Source organism: Lissotriton vulgaris, chromosome 9, assembly GCF_964263255.1.
Source record: "Lissotriton vulgaris chromosome 9, aLisVul1.2, whole genome shotgun sequence".
In the NCBI taxonomy this organism is placed as follows: domain Eukaryota; kingdom Metazoa; phylum Chordata; class Amphibia; order Caudata; family Salamandridae; genus Lissotriton; species Lissotriton vulgaris.
The window spans coordinates 297,649,499-297,670,039 of NC_141697.1; positions in this window are offsets into that span (position 1 = coordinate 297,649,499).

A 20,541-nucleotide genomic window follows, 5' to 3' on the forward strand; every position below is an offset into this window, starting at 1 on the left:
TTTCGGCGGCCCCATCCTTAGAGGGTACCGCCTCCCCGTTTGAGGGGCCAATGGCCGCCTCCCCCCAGGCGCTCCCATCCATAATGGGTGGCGCCCCACCTCTAGGGATCTTCCAATTACTGCTCTCCGATCATGACCTTACCGCCACAGGCCGGATAGTTGACCGGCTATCCGGACCCCCCACAAAAACTCCTACTAAAGGTCATGGCTACACAAACTCTTTAACCAAGCTATGAAGTCCCCTATGAGTAAGACATTTCCCTCCCGGGACAAATGGACCCCATCTTCCAGATACATATGGTCCCTCCGGATACATCCATGTGGAACACAATGCAATTTTCCTGTACGAAACAACCTACCCAGTTTGTTATTAACCTTCTTTACCGATTGATTCAAGGCTGACACAGAGAGGGCCCCCCGCCACACCTTCCGAGGAATCATGTGTGACCATGCAATCGTGCACCCCGGAACCCTTCTCGCTAACCAACTTACTGAAGATAAGATTAACTCAAGAAGTACTCGTCGACCAATGGTCACCAAATCATTGCCCCCAAGATGCACTATGATTACAGACGGCGGTGACCTTGTCCGCCCTAACAGTTCCTCCATAAAACCTTAAAACTGGTCAATACAGAGGCCGCCCCTTCCGTGGAAGGTCACCCTGTACCCGTATTCCCCAGCCACGTGAATCATGTCACCTGCTTTGAATACGTCTGCGGCGCGCCTCACGTATGAGTGGCCAACGACCCACACCACTCTTCCCTCAGCCGGTGATCTTTGACCGCTGGTCCCCAGGTGTCGGGTCAACTGCACAGTCCGCCCCGCAAAGCCTGCTCGCGAAACTGAAAACCAAACAGAAAACAAGAAGCGTGAGTGCATGACATTAGCTTCACAACATGTGCAACCGCACATACCTTTTATAACAATTCGAGGACCAACGCCCCAACTGTTTCACCTTTTCAACACTCAGACCCCTGGCTGTAGCCTCTGTAGCAGCCCCTATCCGGAAGGAATGGGTCCCAAAATCGCTCGGGTCGAAGCCCGCTGCCGCGATTGCCATTGTTAACACCCGCTGAAACTGAAACCTAGTCAGTGGGGTGGAGTCGGTGTGCCTCAGCAAGCTCCCCCCCCATGATGCCGCCCTCTGCGCTAAATACTCCTCCACGCATTTTACCGGGCACATGGGAGACCCCGGGATCCGCTGGACTACCACACTGTCCCCGATTGCTCCCTGATCGGTCTTGGACCTGGCTATTGAGATTACCATCGTCTCACCCTTAATTTGAATGTGTTCTCGACACAGAAATCCCCCCGTATCCTGCTTATTCCTCGCTACCAGCTCGCTTACCCGCATAGCCCCATGGAATGCTAATGCAAAAGAGGCCCGGAACAGCACCGTCTCTGATTGAGATGAACAAGTCGCAGGGAGTACGGACAATAACAGGGACAACCTTGCTAGACCTATCGGGTGCCTCTCATCCACTCTACGACCCCCAAGGCGTTGCCACCCACGCAGTGCCTTCTTTACGAGGAAGGACGATGTGGGGTCCTGGATGCCATGCGCCTGCGCCATGAAGGCAATGGCGGCCCTGTGCCTATTGGCTGTTGCCAGTGATCGGCCTGCCTGATGTAGTGATACCAGAAACTTCAGGACATACTCCTCCTGCCCCCAATGCTCCCCCCTAGCTGAACCCAAAAATGACCAATAGGAACGGAACGCTCCTTCATATGCCTTCCTTGTCCTGAGTGCTAGACTCTCTCCCACGAGGTTTTGTAATCCGGGGCACCGAGAGACCAGAGAGCTTCGGGAAATGGTGCCGCCACCAAGTCCGCTGAGGGCAGAAAACCCCGGAAGGCCTGCATATGGGAACGAGAGAGTGCATCAGCTGCCTGGTTTAGTACCCCCGGCACGTGTCTTGCCCTAAAGTGGACGTTTAGTCTCATACATAGCAGGACAATTTCTTTCAGCAATCTCAAAATCCACTTGCAGTGTGCTGCCTGATTATTGATACATTCCACAACAGTCATATTATCAGACCAGAACACCACAGCGCGATCACGAAACCCCTCTGGCCATGTTTTCAAGGCCACCAGAATGGGGAACAGCTCAAGAAACCCAATGTTACCTGTGAGACCACTATCGTGCCACCACGTCGGCCATGTTCATGCCGACCATCGATTACCAAAGATGGCGCCAAAACCCACACTTCCTGCCGAGTCGGTCCACAACCCCAGCTCTTCGGAAGAAGCTAACGGTTTGTTCCACACGACGCGACCGTTGAAGTCCGCCAGAAATGCCAGCCAAATGCGCATATCCTGGCGAACCTCTGCTGACAGTCTTGTGCGGTGATGCCCTTCCTTGAGGCCAACCATGGCTTGTGCGATAGACCGGGAAAAGGGGCGAGCCATCGGTATCACTCTAAGGGCAAAGTTAAGCTGACCCACAGCTTGTTGCAACTGATGGAGAGTTATTTTTTTCTCACCAAGGCATATTTCCAGCGAGGCCTTAAATTTCATTACCTTCTCCTTGGGCAAACGGAAGCACCCCTCCACTGAATCGAGCTCAATTCCCAGAAACTTGAGTAAAGTAGATGGCCCCACTGTCTTGCCTGGTGCCAGTGGCACGCCAAAACTTTTCATGAGATTACAGAATTCCATCAAAGCCTGTTCACATTCCGTGCCCCCGGCTGCCCCCAAAAACAGAAAATCATCAAGGTAATGCATAACCTGTGCGAAGCCCGTGGCTCTGGTGAACGCCCATTGCAAAAAAGTACTGAACTTCTCAAAATACGCACAAGAGATGGAACAGCCCATCAGCATACATTTATCCATGTAGTAGCGTCCTTGAAACACAAAACCTAAGAGACGCTGATCCTGTGGGTGTACCGGGAGCAACCGGAACGCTGACTCGATATCTGATTTAGCCATCAGCGCCCCGGGCCCCAGGCGATTCAACATGGCGACGGCCTCATCAAAGGATGCGTACCGCACCGAACAAACTCCCGGGTCAATCGCATCGTTCACCAAAAGACCCCTAGGAGCAGACAAATTATGGATTAACCGAAACTCACCTGGGTCCTTCTTGGGGACTACTCCCAACGGTGAACAAACAAAGCTAACAACAGGCGGGTTCACATATGGTCCCGCGACCCGACCTCGGGTCACCTCCTTTGCAATCTTTGCCTGTACCACCGCTGTATTTTGTTGAACAGATAGTTGGTTTTTACACTGTGCTTCCCCCCGAAAATCCCCAGCCGGGATGTGGAAACCATATGAGAAACCGTCTCGCAACACCCCAGCGGAGACATGATCAGGGTATTCGTTCAGCCAAGGGATCAATGCCATGATGTCAACGGGAGTAGGTAACGGTGCCCCTTGGCCGATATTAGACCTGTTTGGCCCCTCCTTTACCTCCTGTATCACCATTCTTGGTTCTGCACGAACTCTCGGGGTGTGAAGACTGCTCGCACCCTGCACACTCATGCCTGAACTTGCATGTCCCATGTGGCCTAGTGCACTTGCCTCTGTTAAAGCTCCAACAGACCCTTTTTTTACCTGAGTTCCCATTATTCTTTGTGTGCTGATCACCGTTTGCGCCTGCCCGAAAGGGCGCCGCCAACTAATGGCGGGAAGGCTCTGCCCCATTCCCGCCAAGAGAAGACGACTTTGCCGTGTTCAGCATAACCTGCTTCTGCCAGGAAATGGAGTCGAAACAATCCCACGTCAGGGATGAGTCGTGCTCCTTGGCCTTACGAAATTTGGTATCATAACCCATCCATTGATTGCCTTCATATGATTCATAAAATTCCATAATACGTGTTTGGTAACAGGCTAATTCCGACAACACTTCAGGCCTACGTTCCCCCATGATTGCTGTGAACATTCCAAACGCCCTGGCCCAATTAGCGATCGTTTCATCTACTCTGAAACCCGCCATTTTTGCACGCCATACACTCGGGTGCAACAACTCCTTCTGATTTTTAACGTGCTCTATCTCATAGTGATCGGTCAACAGTGAAAACATGTTCACATATTTATCAGCCCAAATCCTTTCTTTCACATCCATCGGGATATGTTGAACCACCTTTTCCCTCCTTGAGGGTAACGATCCCTCCCCCGCTATTGGCAATGGCTGCTTACCCGAACCAGTAGCTGGATCTGTTGTTGCTGCTGTTCCAACGCTCGACGCCGGCTTTTCCGAGGGAACCTGCGGGGAAACAAGAGGACAAGGTGCCTACGCAGCATCTCTCGATTGCCGCAACTGCTTCATTATTAACCTGGCCTCTTCGGCCGTGTCTCCTGGTGCCACAGCACTCTCGTTGTTCTTGCCTAACCACGCCGCCAACTGGGCGGCCAGTTCGGGAGGCATATCCCCCTCGCTAACAGGTGTAACTACCACAGGGATCGGCTGTCCCGCGTTCGGGATCGGAACTGGGGCCTCCACCGGACTGACCGGGCTCGCCGGAGGTGACTCGGGAACCGGGGCCTCCCCTCCTGCCGCCCTATTCCTGGCCCTTTTACCTCTCCCGGCAGGGACTATTCCCGGCAATGCTGGTCCGATGACTTTCTTCGGTCTACCCGTGCCATTCATTGCCGCCATCTGCTTCTTCATGTTCGCCATGTTCTTCACCAGCATGCGAAGCATTTGGTCGGTCCCAACCTTCTTTCCGACCTTCTTGCCAGGCATCGTTCACGGATATTCGATTCGAGGTCCTGGATCCAAAGCTTCGGACTCACTGAAAGAGAAACACAAAAATTACAAGTTCTCAAAATTGGCTCCTTGTTCCGTCTCGGGCTCACGTGCAACGAGGAGGTGCAGCTTCCAAGCACAGGAACAAGAGGATGCTTCCTTGGATTGTTGCTCCTTTTATTCTTCCTCGGGAGGGCGTGGACCCTCCTCCAACCGCCTACGGGGCGTGTCCAACGGTGTAGGTGTCTAGGACAACCCCTCTTGGGCGGGAAAAGGCGCGCCCCAGCTACGCCACTTCGGGCATACCAGCCGAGACACGCCTCCCGCCCAAAATGGTTTCCCGGGGGGATCGGGGCACCCAACCATACGTTCGGGGGGACTGAGTGGTCGCCCCTTTCCATTATTGTATTAAAGATTAAAGGAGTTTTAATCTGCGAACTGATTCTTAGCTTATCTCTAAAGTCCGCTTCATCACCTCCAAACAATATAACTCTAGGAGAATCATTAAACAATCCCTCCCACCTCTCATCCATTCTATCCCCTCCCACAGTCACATCCAATTGTCCATATGTCAAGATTTCATGTTGTTATGTCCCAATTAGAGGTGTCTCATCTCAATATATAGTAGGTGGTGTTCCAACATATTTTGTAATGTTATTACCACGCAGAACCTTAGTAGTATTTGTACTTAGCCAACTCATTACCTCAGTTATTGGTGACAATGGTCTCTGGGAATATTGTCATAGACAAGGGCTTTGAGTCTTGCATGCTATCTACTAGTGTCTCCCAAAAACTCGCTCCCTCCTTGTGTCTCTAAGCAGCACTGCACTCTCATACCCCACTCAAGTCTAAAGCACTCTGCACCATGTTTAAACTCGGGGATCCCCCAGGGGTTTTCAATTTCTAATGATTTCCAGTTTCGATAGGATAAAAGCCAAATCCTGGAATTTATTTGTAGCTTTGTTCCTAGCTAGCGGTATGTGGCAACCACCTTAAAGGCATTGTGCAGATGTGCAGGGGACTTCTTGTGGTGTGATATCTGCCACAGTGTGCATAATCCTCCTCCAATACTCTGAAAGTGAAGGGCAACTCCACATCATATTTAGGAACTCACTCTCCTTATCTCTGCACCTTCGACATGCTCCCCTCACTATGTAGAAGTGTCTGTTGAGTTTCCTGGATGTGAGTCATGTCCTACGCAAAACATAGAAGTTTATTAACTGTTTCGTGATAGTTGGGGGTTCTTTCCAATATAGCCACTCAATCGCCATCAGGTATGGGGATTCCTAAATCTTCCTCCCATCTAGTCCTCAGGGTACAAGGACGCTTATACCGGCCACCCCATATCACTCTGTATAAACAAGTGATCGCCTTGTTGTTGTGGCCATGAACTGACAACTCTTATGGATGGGGGGTTCAGTAAAGCCACTCCCCAGTGTCAGAATATTGCAGTTGTTACTGCTACATGGAGTATAAAGTGACACCGTGGTAAGCCAAAAGACTCTTTGAATTCTTGAATGGGAGGAGCGCCCCCTCTTGACACAGCCCCCCACCTTGGTGGGTCCAGCCACCGTTCACTCTATGAGACCCCTCCAGTTACCTCCATATGGCTGTATCTCCAACAGAAAGGCATGTCGGTAAGTATGACCTTCACACTCTAGTTCTTTGTAACCATCTATTCCAGGTGCATTGCAGCACTAGAAATTCAGTTGTGTCATTCCCCTGGGAATGTGAAAATCTCAGCAGTACTCTTTTCAGGTCTCAGGGACCTGGTATATTAGTTTTCAGTTCTCATTTCACTCTTTGTCTGCCTGCTATCCACTGCATTAGCCATTGCAGCTGGGCAGAGAGATAATAGGTTTCAAAATTGGGGCGGCTGGCCCCACCTCTACAACTGGCCTCTGTAATGTGGTTAAGTCTACCTGTGTCCTGTCCCCCAAAGCAAAGCAATAAGCAGGTGTTAGAAATGGGATTTCTGGCTAGCTGAGGCTGGCGCCAAAACCGGCCAGAACTCACCACTCCAGTCATGATAAGTGAGTTACACTCCTAAAATGACCCCTGCTCACCACCTTAGTAGCTTGGCATGGGCAGCTATGCTTATCCTAGAGGCAGTGTGTGAAGCGTTTACCCATACCCTACAAAAGGACACCACACCTTTTTAGAAAAATAGCAATATTTTAATATTCATTAACACAAGACTAAATACGGCAAAAATCCACAACACTATATTGAAAATCTGCAGTTATCAAACATAAGGTTCAAATAAAGTTCCTCAACATTGATAGCTCCGTCCGAGGCTATCACTGCATCGTGAACAACAAATCCTACAGCACTGACTGGTCACGTTGTCGCGGGCCAGCTACGGTGTCGGGAAGACCCGAAAACAGTACGTGTGAGAAATACAGGGCGTTGAGGCCCTTGAAGTCACTTGCGTTGCAGGTCGAGCTCCTCTCTGATGGAGTCAGGAGCGCTGACGTTGGCAGGCCTCGGGTGCTGCGTTGCAAAGTGCAGCCATGCGGCGTGCGGTGCCCCCAAGTCGTGGTACGAACAGTGGCTCGGTGGCTGCGTCAGATGGCGTCGTCAGTGAGACCAGGTTCACAGTGCGAGATGAAGGCGGTGCTCGTCGCGGTGCTAGCAGGTCATGGTGCTAGCAGCGGTGTCGTCATTGCTGAAGCGCTGTAGTCGGCTGAAGAGCGGGAGTTGATGGTGCTGGCGTCGGTGGGCCAAGGCCGCGGTGGGGGATGAGGGCGGTGCTTCGGGTGACTTATGAGCGGTGCCTTTGAACCACAGTGCAAGCAGCGCCGTCAATTTTGGTGTGGAGTGGCACCATCAGGGAGGCCAAGGCGTCCTTGTCAAGCAAGGCGGTGCGGAGTGCGGTGCCCACAGGTCACGGTGCAAGCAGTGGCTCGGTGGTGGTGTCAAAATGCATTGTCGGTGAAACCAAGGTCACGTTGCGGCATTGTGGCAGTGCTCTCTGCAGTACCAAAGCTTCAGCGTGAAGTGAGGTGGTGCGGAGTGAGGTGCCCCCAGGTCGCGGTGCAAGCAGCGGCTCGGTCGCGCCATCAGCAGGCGTCATCGGTGAGACCAAGGTTGCGGTGCAGTGTTGTGGCAGTGTCCTCTGCGGTGCCTTCAGGACACGGAGTCAGCTGCGGCGGCGTAGACGTTGTTGATTGGTTTTTCCTCTGTTACACCACAAATCACACAGTCCCCCAGTGCTGCGGGCAGAAGAGCTTGAAGTCTTAGCTGTTCCTGAGACTTCGTGAACAGGGGGCAAGCTCTACCTCAAGCCCTTGAAGAGACTCACAATTTAGGTTGCAGAAAGTCCAATCCAGGCCTTTCACTGCCTAAGACAGAAGAAGCCAATGCAGGTCAGCCCAGCAAAGCAGTTGTTACTTGTCGCAGCTTCTCAGGCTCTTCTTCTTGGCAGTCTTCTTGATCCAGATGAGTTCCAAAGTTCAGGGGTCTGGGCCCCAGTATTTCTACACAAAAGGTGCAAGAAAATCTCCCCTCCCATCCCCTGTCACAGAACAGATCTATTCAGCCCTTTCCTGACCTACCTAGACTATCTGGAGCCCCTCTGGCTCCCCAAAATTCTGTCATCCAAAACCCAGACAGGCAATCCAAATTCCAGCAGAGGCACATGGTATGACTGACCAAGAAAATACCTACTTTCTAAAAGTGGTATTTTCAAACCCAGAATGTAATATTCACCTTCTCTAAAAGATGCATCTTTAGATTCTGAGTACAGGCAACCTATACTTCATTTTCCTACCTAATTCCCTGGGCCAGTTACGTTTATAAGATGTTATAAACAAACCTCCCATTCTCTCCTATGTGGAAATGAAATTGGCTGTAATTTACTATTGGGACATGCCACCCACATCCAGGCATGTCTCACCTTTCATATACACTGCACCCTGCCCACAGGGGTACCTTGGGCTTACCTAAGGGGTGCCTGACCTGTAAGAAAAGCAAAGGTTAAGGACTGGCAAGTGTGTGCACTGGCCAAGTCAACATGGCAGTCACAAACAGCGCGCAGAATCTAAAATGGCAGGTCTGAGGTAACTTTTTAGGGCTACCCACATGGGTGGCACAATCAGTGCTACAGGCCCACGAGTAGTATTTGATTCACAGGCCCTGGCACACTCAGTGCACTATACTAGGGACTAACAAGTAAATCAAATATCCAATTGTGGAAACACCAATCCATAACACAATCGATCCAGGGAGCTTCTGCACTTTACCAATGATCAGCAGTGTGAGAAGTGCACAGAAACAATACGGCAGCAAAAACTGCGAGGTTAGAAACCAATAACTCAGGGGAAACATGTCAAAAGATGCCAAGTCTAACAGCAGGGAATTGATTTCTTTGAATAATGCACAGGGAGCCACACAGGTAATGTCACAAACAAATAGAGCAATCTGGGGAGTGCCACTATCTTGATCAAGTACACCCTTCCTGCCACAGAGAGGGGAAGTGTACTCCAGAAGTTCACACTCTCTCTGAGTGCTCTGATTGCCTTCCCCACATTCCCATCTAGCAAGTCCTCAAGCGCATGGTATATGTTTACCCCCAAAATACCAGGCATTTAGGTTCCTATTGTAGTAGGTTTAATTTTGTTGTGGGTCCTCGATTAGTGTTCATCTGGAATAGATGCAACTTCTGCCAGCTGACCTAGAGTGTGAAGAAGGCCCTGAATTTCTCTAGGAAGCCTCTTGCGCCCTCCAGTTCTGTCATCATATTCTTTAAGAATATTAGTAGGTCGTCCGCATAGGGGGCAATGTGATGGGATTGCCTTGAGACCTCTATCCCTTGATAGCCACCCCCATTCTGGCCAAACAGGCTAACAGCTCCTTTGCCATAGCAAAGAGTAATGGGGAAAGAGGGCAACCTTGCTGAGTCCCTCAGCCCACTCTGTAACGCTCTTAAATATATCGGCCAGTGCAAACTCTAGCTGTGGGGTCCGTGTATAGTAATTGTGTCCAGACTATAAATCCCTGCCACAGGTGGAATCACTCCTTTACTCCATATAGAAAGCCTCACTCTAAGCTCATAAAGGCCTTCTCAATTTCAGCTTGACCTCTGCCTTCGTAATCTCAGTCAATAGTGTGTATTACATTCCTACCAACTCAAATAGGCACCTCCCCCTGAGCACGGTCTTAAATGCATCCCATTCGACAATGAGAGAGAAGGCAGGCAGTGTTATCCTCAAAGTACTGTCGAATGTACTCCCCAATGGTATTGCAGAACTGTGGGTCCTCTAAAGACTCAGTATTTAGTCCCCATGTAGGTGTACAAGGCCTAAGTCATTCACACCACAGGTATTGTAAGACCAGGTTATGGTCTTATATGGTTCTGGTGAGGAAGTCAACAACATGCACCAGGCCATGTGTATCTGGGCTGCAAAGAAACTTGTCTAGTTGCACATGAAGTTCATGGAGTCCTGAGAAATATGACTAGTCTCTCGTGAAAGAATGTGTTCAACGTCATGAGTCGATCAAATCCCATTGCTCTTCTCGAAAACACTCGGCACAGTCGTGTAATTGTAGAGTCCAGCAATGGAGGGTGAGAGCATTCCAATTCTGGATCCGTTGTAATTCCCTCCCATAATGAATGCTTGGAATAGTTAAGGGCCTTAGGACCTCAATAGCTCCCTGAAGAACATTCCCTGGGCTTGGTTTAGGAAGTATACATTGATAAGGGCAACATCACATCCCTCTAGGCAGCCCATCACCACTCCGAATCTTTCTGCTGGATCAATAAGATCTTGTTTGTTTGTTTAAAGGGTACCCCTGCTCATATCCAAATTAATGTCCTCCTTGCATAGGCCAAGTAGGTAGTGTAATAGGCCTGCCCTCTACAGCTCCTTTTAAGTTCTGTCCCTTCTTTGGCCATGAGGTGTGTTTCATGGAGGAATGCTATTTGAATCCTACGTCTATTCAGGTGGGAGAACACTTTGTACCATTTGGTCATTGTGTGCATCCCCCTGGTATTTCACGAGAGTATCAGGTAAGTTATGGGGGCTGCCATCTCTTTGGTCAGCAATCATTCTGTTAGGACCACCACTGTGGTCTAACCTGTGTTATGTTATGTTATGTTAATAGAAGCTTGCAAAGCGCACTGACACCATCATTTTCCTGGCGCTGGATATGTATGATGATATATGGCGGGCATGCTGAGCACTAAAAGGCACGAATAAAGGCACCTTTGTATTGGCACCAGAATTGGGTTCTACTCTTCGTCATTTTTTCCAATTGGCAAACGAGTTGGTGGCGCTGTTGGCGTCTGGCGAGTTCTTGTACATATATATACATATATACATATGTGGGTTTTTTTGTCGCTCCAGGTGTTCAAAGTGACATCAAATAGAGAGCTAAAGAAAAGCCTGTTCTTGTGGCGGGTACGTGGATTTGTGAGTATATTGGCACGTGTTTGGCATTGCACGTGTGTGTATTTTTGTTTAGTTGCTACACTATACTAGCGCATAATAGTTTGGCTGTAAAGCCTTTAAAACATACCCATGTTTGGCAATTAGTTTAGTAAAGGGTGAAAAGCAATGAATTGAATTTACAAAAAGAAAACGTTTGACATTATGGTAGCGGAATGATTTGAGACTGACAGCTAATACAACAAACGAGGTCTGGCTCTGCTCTGTCCGCAAACTTTGCAAAGTTGCAGCTAGTGCAGCTGCTGTTATACCTGTCTTTAGAACGCCATTCATAAATATTTGCCCTTGAAAATCATTTGTCCTTGACGAATACAAAATGTGACTGTCTCGTTTTATGGTATTGCTCCTATTTGTTGGAGTATAATTTATGCCTGCAAAGTTTTGTATTCCTATCTCTGCGGAAGGGATTAGGCTTGCTTTATATTGAGTTTTATCTCTTGTATGTTGCCTTTGGTCTTTGATTCCAAGAACCAAACACCTGACAGGAAAAGCAAATGACATAAAAGCAAACGTATGTATCTGGCGCGTCACTTACAGTAGCGAGGAAGGCCAGTTGCAACATCTCTACAGGCCGCAGGCGAAGAGTACAACTGCACAAAATACTGCACCGCCAGTAACTCACCGCTTATTCAGTTGAACAAAGATAACCGGATTGCTTTAATGAGGATTTACATGTCTCGCAGCTCTTAATCTAGGAGGTGCAGGAATGCAATCTTGCTGCTTACGGAAAAGCTGCCCTAAAAACTCTATCAAGCTGCCTTTGTAAACAGCTAGATCTCCAAAAATCAGCTCGTGTGATCTGCTTGGTTTTTGTTCACGTGATTTATCTGTGGATAGGAAAACCAGTCTTAAAAATGATAATAGCCCCTGTTGGTTTGAATATTAATTTTAAAACAGAATGAACTTGTAATAAAAAAGACAGGCACACCCTAGAATAATTATAAACCCGCACAGGAAGCATCCTGGGGCTCGCACCCCCTTGTCTCGCAGGTGGGCTGGTGAAGACGGGGGTCGTGCACAGATGTGTGTGGTTCTCCTGTGGCTGGGAATTCCCGGAGACGCTAATTATCAGCTCTTCTTGTCTACAGGTTTGGACATTAATGCATAAGTATGACATTTTGATGTAGTCTCTGCATGAATGCCTACATGCTTTATTGCACACTTGAACGAAAGTATCCAATTGAGCTATGCTCATGTCCAATGGCAACAGATGGAAAAAACCTGCATTCAAGGACCGATGAGCTAATGCTCAAATTCGCCCTCGCAGTTACACATCTCGAAAGCCTCGCATTATGAAGCAGTAGCTTCTTGCCATGCTTTAGGGCATGCTTTATGGTATAAATACTTCTCAAATATTCAATTACAGTTACATTGAACTAAATACATTTGATATAGGAGCCATAGAGGGTTTCAGACATTAATGGGGTGGATTCCCACAGTTCCATCCCTCCCCCATGCGAGCTAGGACTGGTGGGACTTTTTATATGTTTAGGGCAGGGGGCATGTGCCGCCCCCCCCCCCTAAGAATTGTTGAAGGACCCAGGCCCCCACCACGGGGTTTCATGAAAAATCAAGAGGAAGTGAGGGCTCTGATGACCCCATTCCCTGGAGCCGAATATAAAATAAAGGGAAGGGGTCATGGCCTGGTGGTATTCTTTTAAAAGAGGAGGGGCAGCACACCCCTCACTGAGCCTCTTTATGCCCCGGGAGCACAATCCATGACATGTTCTCTAAAATCTTTGATAACATCACTACATAACATTACTACAACATTTGAAAAAGTATCATTGATGACAAGACTGTGAATGGCTGGTTTGCTTGTTATGGTTACTTTGGAGGGTGAGGTTCAGTTACTTCAGATAATTAAAACTGGTGAATATCTGTGGTTTTGTTAGTTTAAAACAATGTTTTAACAAACTTTTATTGCCTAACTAAAACGTTCCTTTAAAATTCTTTATATATATATTCACTGAAATAACCATAGGTTTCATGGGCGTTCTAGTTAGCTGGACATTTCACTGGTACAAAACGATTGAAATTCCCCCGTTATAGTTAGTTCAGCTAACTATAAATCACGTGCCCGCAATGCACTGCTGACGTCGTCACATATTACATCACTCATGACATGGTCAGTGACATGGCCAGGGCCTGCCCTCAAATTTTTTACAAAAAAATGAACACATTTGGAAGGGGGCCGCGTGGCCCCCCTCCCGAGGCCTTAATCGGCCTTGGAGACCCAATCCCTTGGGGCATGGCCTTTTTTTTAAATTTACATTATTTTGGAGGGGGGCTGCATTGCCCCCCTCCTCTGGGCACTTATGGCCTTTGTATTTTTTTTACCAATTTTTTTTTAAAAAATTGATTTGAGGGAGTGGAGCCTTGTGTCCCCCCTCCCGGGCCACTTGTAGCCGCAGGGACCCTATCGCCCGGGGCTGGCCCTCTCCTTTGGGGACCGTGGGGGGGGTCCCAATTCCCCCACGGTCCCACTGGCTCCCTGTGTCCCACGGGAGCTGGCATGCTTTTCCACATGGGAAGCTGCTAACATTCAGCTCCCCGTTTGAAAAAGAAATTTAGTTTGAATTTCGAAATTCAAACCAAGTTTACTATGGCAGGGCGGGAGCTGCAAAGCTCCCGCCCTGCCATAGCAAACTGCAGTTTCCTGGGGTGAGCACCCCGGGACACTGCAGAATTTGGGTGGCAGTATCCAGGGCCATCGAGGGCTCCAGGAGGGGGACCACGCGGCACCCTCCCACCATGTACAAAGCCCTGGTAGTTGGTGGCCCCCAAGCGTTGGGGGCCACCCAATTTTTGTATTTAGTGCTCCGTAGAGGTGGCGGTCCCTGGGGCGTGTGGGGGGGTTGTAAAAAAAAATAGAAGCCCCTGGGGGTGGCGGTCCCCGAGGTTGCGGGAAGGCCGTGAGCCCTGCCGTAAATGTATTTGGTAAGCCTCGAGGGCTGGCAGTCCCTGGGGCTTGGAGGCCTTTGAGCCCCCCAACCACTAATTTTTGAAGCCCCAGGGGAGGCGGTCACCGGGGCTGGGGAGCTGTGAGGCCCCCACATATATTGAAAAAGCCCCAGGGGTGGCTGTCCCCGGGGCTTGGGGGGCTATGAGCTCGCCGGATATATTTTATTGAAGCCCCGGGGGTGGCAGCCCCCGGGGCTGCACCCAATATTAACATTGCCCCTGGGACTTGGCCACCCCGGGAGCTAATTACCAATGAAGTGCAAGAGCCTGTGCTTCATTTTTTTTTATCTATCTATAAACAGGGGAACCCGAATAACACAAAGGCATCTGGGAATAAAGCAACTATAACAAAAACAATGCCCATGGTAAAGGTTTTGAACAGTATAACTTAATTATAGAAAAAACACCAGTAATTGTCCTTTCCTTACCTGTAATAATGGTCATACGAAATTAAATCGAAATTAAATCAAAAAAACTTGTTTTCCTATGTAACTTGAGGTTACACCAATCACTCGAAGTGGAAATATTGAAGCTATTTATTATCAATTAGAACTTGTTATTTTCTTTTTCTAGTAACACATATTTTTAGTAACACATATTTTTACAAAACCATATATACAAAACACACATATACATATATACAATTTGCACAATACATCCAAAAAACAAAATTAACCAATTTGCTGGTCTTAACGGCCCACATCTATTTCAAAAAAAGGACGTTGACTATATTTATGTCAAAGCAATCCCTATATCTGGTCATCAACAAAAAAGCAAATAAGGGCTTCAAAGGGTCAATTCCTTTCTCCCTCTAACAAATTTCAAGCTCCTTATACATGTAATCACATATATTATATCGCACTCTTCTTATGTTGATGCCTTGTTATATGTAGTCGACGCGTTTCAGCCTATATCTTAGTTCAGGCCTCTTCAGGACTTTAGGGCAATTCAACCAATTCATTCCTTAAGTCAACATTTCATAGAAGGCAATCCGCCTATTGAGGTCTTTGAATAGCTCTCACAATGGTTTGTGGGGGATACCAATTAATTTTCGACTCATCAAGTATCCACCTCCCGTTTTAAAGGGGTCACTGCTCCCGTTTCCAATAGGGCAGCTACAGCGTTACCTAAATGAATCAATCTTTCCCATGTAGAAGGGACCAAATCTCCGACTGCTTCTGAGAACGCGGAACCGTTCTCAGAAGAGCCGTTTAAACCAGCAAATTGGTTAATTTTGTTTTTTGGATGTATTGTACAAATTGTATATATGTATATGTATGTTTTGTATATATGGTTTTGTAAAAATATGTGTTACTAAAAATATGTGTTACTAGAAAAAGAAAATAACAAGTTCTAATTGATAATAAATAGCTTCAATATTTCCACTTCCAGTGATTGGTGTACCCTCAAGTTACATAGGAAAACAAGTTTTTTTGATTTAATTTCGATTTAATTTCGTATGACCATTATTACAGGTAAGGAAAGGACAATTAGTGGTGTTTTTTCTATAATTAGGTTATACTGTTCCAAACATTTACCATGGGCATTGTTTTTGTTATAGTTTCATTTTTTTATCGGCAGGATCCACACCCCCTGCATGGATCTTGCTGTTTTTTTGGGCGACAAGCCTTCTTCCGTGTTAGTGAACGAAAGAGGCTATTTTTAAGAGTCATACTAGTAATGCATTACAAGAAAAAAGGAATACAGTCCACACATCAGATTGTGCGCCATCTTAGTAGTTTCCCTGTCTTATTACGAGGTTTCCTACTATGAGTCCTATTTAGATGTGAAGCAAAGCAATTCAATTAATTTCACAATGTCTGAGGTTCACATATTTACATATATTACGTTTCCTCATAAACTTTTTAAGCCATTTATCAGCACAAGTTGATATGCAAGCAATGTGTCATGCCATCACTTAGCGCTCTATCAATTGTTCAACCACACATTATTTCATCATTTAACATCTCTTTAAAATTCTTTAGGAAACTTTTGGCATATTTCTCCGGCGTCGAATGAAGAAAAAACACAAGTATCCGTACACAAAGTGCTTTATTGCAGACCCCTCAACCACCCAATATGTATATATATACCAGTGTGAGATTTCTTTCGTTGGAGGCATCTCTTTCGTTTTGGATTGTAACGGCTGCGCCTAGCCATGAAAGAAACCCGCTGTGTTAAAAATGGACCCCTGCATCGTCATTTTGATGTGTGCAAACGGGCCGGATGCTTGTTGGGCGATGGCAATAATGTGCAGCAGTTGAAAAGGCAGCAATTTCATGCAACCCACTGTGGAAATAATCATGTTTCAAAGACTGAATCCCGCGCCAGCTCACTGCAGTAAGACGTGGTGCACTACAGAATCCAGAAGGCCGTGCGAGCGGCCACACCCACTGAGGACTGATTATCGTATTTAATGTAGTGGCACCTGTGGCTGCATGATTCTTATGACATCGAGCCTCTGAAGAAGTGAAGTAATCACGAAACGCGTCAGTCATGCACGCTGATGCTTGCATTGCTCGGACTTTTCCTGTCTACAGCCTATGTCCAATAAAACTTCAAGCTACATCTACCTGTGAGAGGTTTCTTTCGTTGGAGGCAACTCTTTTGTTTTGGATTTTAACGGCTGCGCCTAGCCGTGGAAGAAACCCGCTGTGTTCAGAACGGACCCCTACATTGTCATTTTGATGTGTGCAAACGGGCCAGGTGCTTGTTGGGTGATGGCCATAATGTGCAGCAGTTAAAAAGGCAGCAATTTCAAGCAACCCACTGTGGAAATTATCATGTTTCAAAGACTGAATCCCGCGCCAGCTCACTGCAGTAAGACGTGGTGCACTACAGATTCCAGAAGGCCGTGTGAGCGGCCACACCCACTGAGGACTGGTTGTCGTATTTAAGGTAGTGGCACCTGTGGCTGCGTGATTCTTATGACATCGAGCCTCTGAAGAAGTGAAGTAATCACGAAACACGTCAGGCTCGCACGCTGATGCTTGCATTGCTCAGACTTTTCCTGTCTCCTGCTTATGTTCAATAAATCTTCAAGCTACCTACCTGAGGTTTCTTTCGTTGGAGGCAACTCTTTTGTTTTGGATATATATATATATATATATATATATATATATATATATATATTACCTACTGGCGGTCGCCAGTATATTACCTACTGGCGGTCGCCAGTAGGTATATATAGTTAGGATTTTTTCCCTATGGGATTTCTGAAAATTCTATGCCTAATAACTTTTGCGTTTGTGGACGGAATTGGCTGAAATTTTCAGGAAAATGGCACATTTTGTTTCTGAGCAGCCCTTGAAAATTTGGGGGGGTTTTGTGGAGGGGGGGCCGAGAAAAAAGGGGGGTCCCAAAACGCCTTTTTCCCATGTTAATTTCCATAGGGCGGTTGGACTCACTTTTAGCCCGAACGGCTGAATGGATTTTCACGAAACTTGGCAAAATTGTAGGGACTGTTAGCCCGATGTGCCTTTGCTAGGTCTCAATATATGTGCTTCAGGGGATTTTGAGAAATTAACGTTTAAATCAAGATATATATCTGTAACAGCGCTCCGGGCAGCGATCCGGTTAGCGAACCTTTCGCGTATCGGAACTTTGCGATGCGAAGCTGATTGGCCCTCCGGTGTCTGTCAACATTCTAAACAGTCCGGAGCGGCCGCCATCTTGTCTCTCGGTAGGATCGAGAGACAAGAGGAGGCCAAAACAAAGGGGGAAATTACCATAAGGGGGCATAGTAGATCCTCGTTGACCCCCTAGGTTTTATGTGGAGGTTTTAAAAGGGCCTAGGAGGGTCCAAAAAAAAATAAATACATTTTTTTTTTGCGTGGTAAGCGCCAAGTTCGCGAACCGGAAAGCGTTCTGGGCAGCGAACTTTATGGATAAAAGAATGAAAGACTTTTCTAATACTGTATGTTAATTGTTTGTTGTTTTTCTTGTTTTTTTTTGTTTTCTTTTTTTTAAAGTGTTTTTTTTATTTTGATTCTTTTTCATAATTTATTAAACTTTCTAACATTTCAGTGTCTGAAATGTCATTATTTTCTTGAAATATTGTTTGCAATCTGTGAGGTTGCAAAATGTCCTCATTTGCAAGGAGGACATCTACTGCTTGGACACATTGCAGCAGTTCATTATCCAAGCTTTCATCCATAAATTCCATGTCAATTTGTTCAATTAATTCCTGGCTGCTCTCTTGCAGGTCCATCTCAAAAGAAACTTGCTGCTCGCCTTCCATTTTGCCTGAAATTTGGATTAAAAAAATATATATTAGTAGAGATAGGGCACTGTTGGGATTAATTTTAGATAGGCAGTTTTTATCAGTGAATTTATCTTTTGGCAGTGTATAGTATGAGAGTGGAAATAGGACTATAAAAAAGTGTATGTGATTTAATCAAGACAAGCCTTACTCCATTCATAACTATAACAGAGAAGTCTATCTAAATACATTACTACTACAGAGGGATAGTGTATATCTAGCAGAAAAAGCCTACTATATTAAGTTATAGTGCACAATATATTAAATTATAACTTACCTTCACAAAGAAGTTGAAGTTTTTTGAAGCTATTGAAATAGGAGGTACAACAAGAAGTAGTAGTCAAAATGGCTGTGTTTCCTTCTCTCCCTTTATATATATACAGGTATATAACCAATCAAATGTCAGGTAATAAAAGTAGAAAATGAAAGTAACATTTTCATTGGTTGTCAATTCCAACAATTCAGATGTGTTTTGTGAAGTAATTTACCTCACGGTACTTGGAGAGGTCTACAGGCTAAATGGCTAAATGAAATTTCAATGAAATTTGTGAGAATGGAAGGGATTGTTATGTAGTATGAGCTAATCTATATTTGGTGAGAGTGTCTCTAGTCGTTTTTCTGTAAATTACTTTCCCACCTTTTTTTTTGGACCGCTTTCCGGGAAGCGGCCCGGTTCGCGAACCTTAAGCGTCACGGGAGTCCACCATTTTGTGTTTCGGTCGCATTAAGATACAAGATGGAGGGCAAATAATGTTTAGAATGGGTAGAAGGGGTCATGGTAGACTTATCTTGACCCTCTAGGTTTTCTGAGGGTGGCTGAGGAGGCTTATATGTGCGGAAAAAAACATTTTTTTTAAACTATTCCGCGAGGTTAGCTTTCGGTTCGCGAACCGGGTAGCGCCCCGGGGAGCGAATTTTGTGGAAAATTAATGAAAAAAGTTAGAAAAAAATAATAATTGTGAGTGATCAGATGAAGGGTAGCTCTGAGAAGAGCTTTTGGGTTTATGGTACATTTAGGTACTTATAAGTAGGTACCAATGCACAGTCTTAAATTCAGAATGAAAATTCTGTTGCCCTCATCTGAGAAGTGAACTCCATCTCCTCTGTAGATATCTTGCATGTAGTAACGCAAGTTATTGTTGTACAGAGAGCCCATTCCATGGTCTCTCATGAAAGCTGAAACAGATTTGTTTACATGCTTCCTCGCTTTCTCAATTTGTGGACAAAATTGGTTGGACCACTTCCATTTCTGTCTTTGGCATATATTGGAATATACCAAGGCAGTTTGAGGAAAAAGTGCCATTAATTGCTCAAAGGTGTCCTTTAAAAGCATTTCCAGACCTACCCCTGTCAAAGTGCCCAAATCATTACCTCCACAGTGCACAATTAACAGGTCAGGTTTTGGCAAATGCATAAAGGTTTTCACCAATGGTATCAATTGGTGACATTTTAATCCTCTTTGGCCCAACCACTTAATTTCCACATCTTGTAAATTGAGGTTAGGTAAATTTCTGTTCTCAGCATACCTTTGAGCCCAGTGGATGTAACTATGTCCAACAATCCAGACCTTAAACATGGTGGGAGAAGGTTGTTCTGCAGTCAGATGAAGTGTGGTAATGAAAGGGCAGTTGAAACAGTAGGAGTTTCTAAAGAAAAAAAACTGTGGATTTACAATGCTAATGATTCATTAGCAGTGATTGGTGCATTTCCATTTCTGAAAACAGAAAGTTAGGGTGCATGGATGTGTTCTTTGAAACATGTAATTTGAATGGTCAAGGAAGAAACATTTAATGAAAGATTGCACTGGATACGCAGGTGCACTGAGAGTTCAGAGTTCAATTGAAACATTGTTGTGTGAATTTGCAAACATGAGAGGTCTTCCAGGAGGTGGTTGCTATGGAAACAAGGCAGACAGGGCAGAGGGGGGAAGGGTTTTGATTTGAAAAAAGTGAGGGAAGAGGTATGATTGGCTACTATGAGAGATATGTGAAATGAATATCTGTATTTCTGTGCTTTCAATAGCTGCAGCCTTTGGAGTGCATCCTTTTTCTTCTGCTGAAGACAATTTGGTGTATTTCTTTGACTGTTTTCAAAACTCAAAAAATATTTGCTAAGGTGAGAAAAGATTTATTTAATTTAGATAGAGAATAGTATGATTTAAGGAGAAAATGATGAAG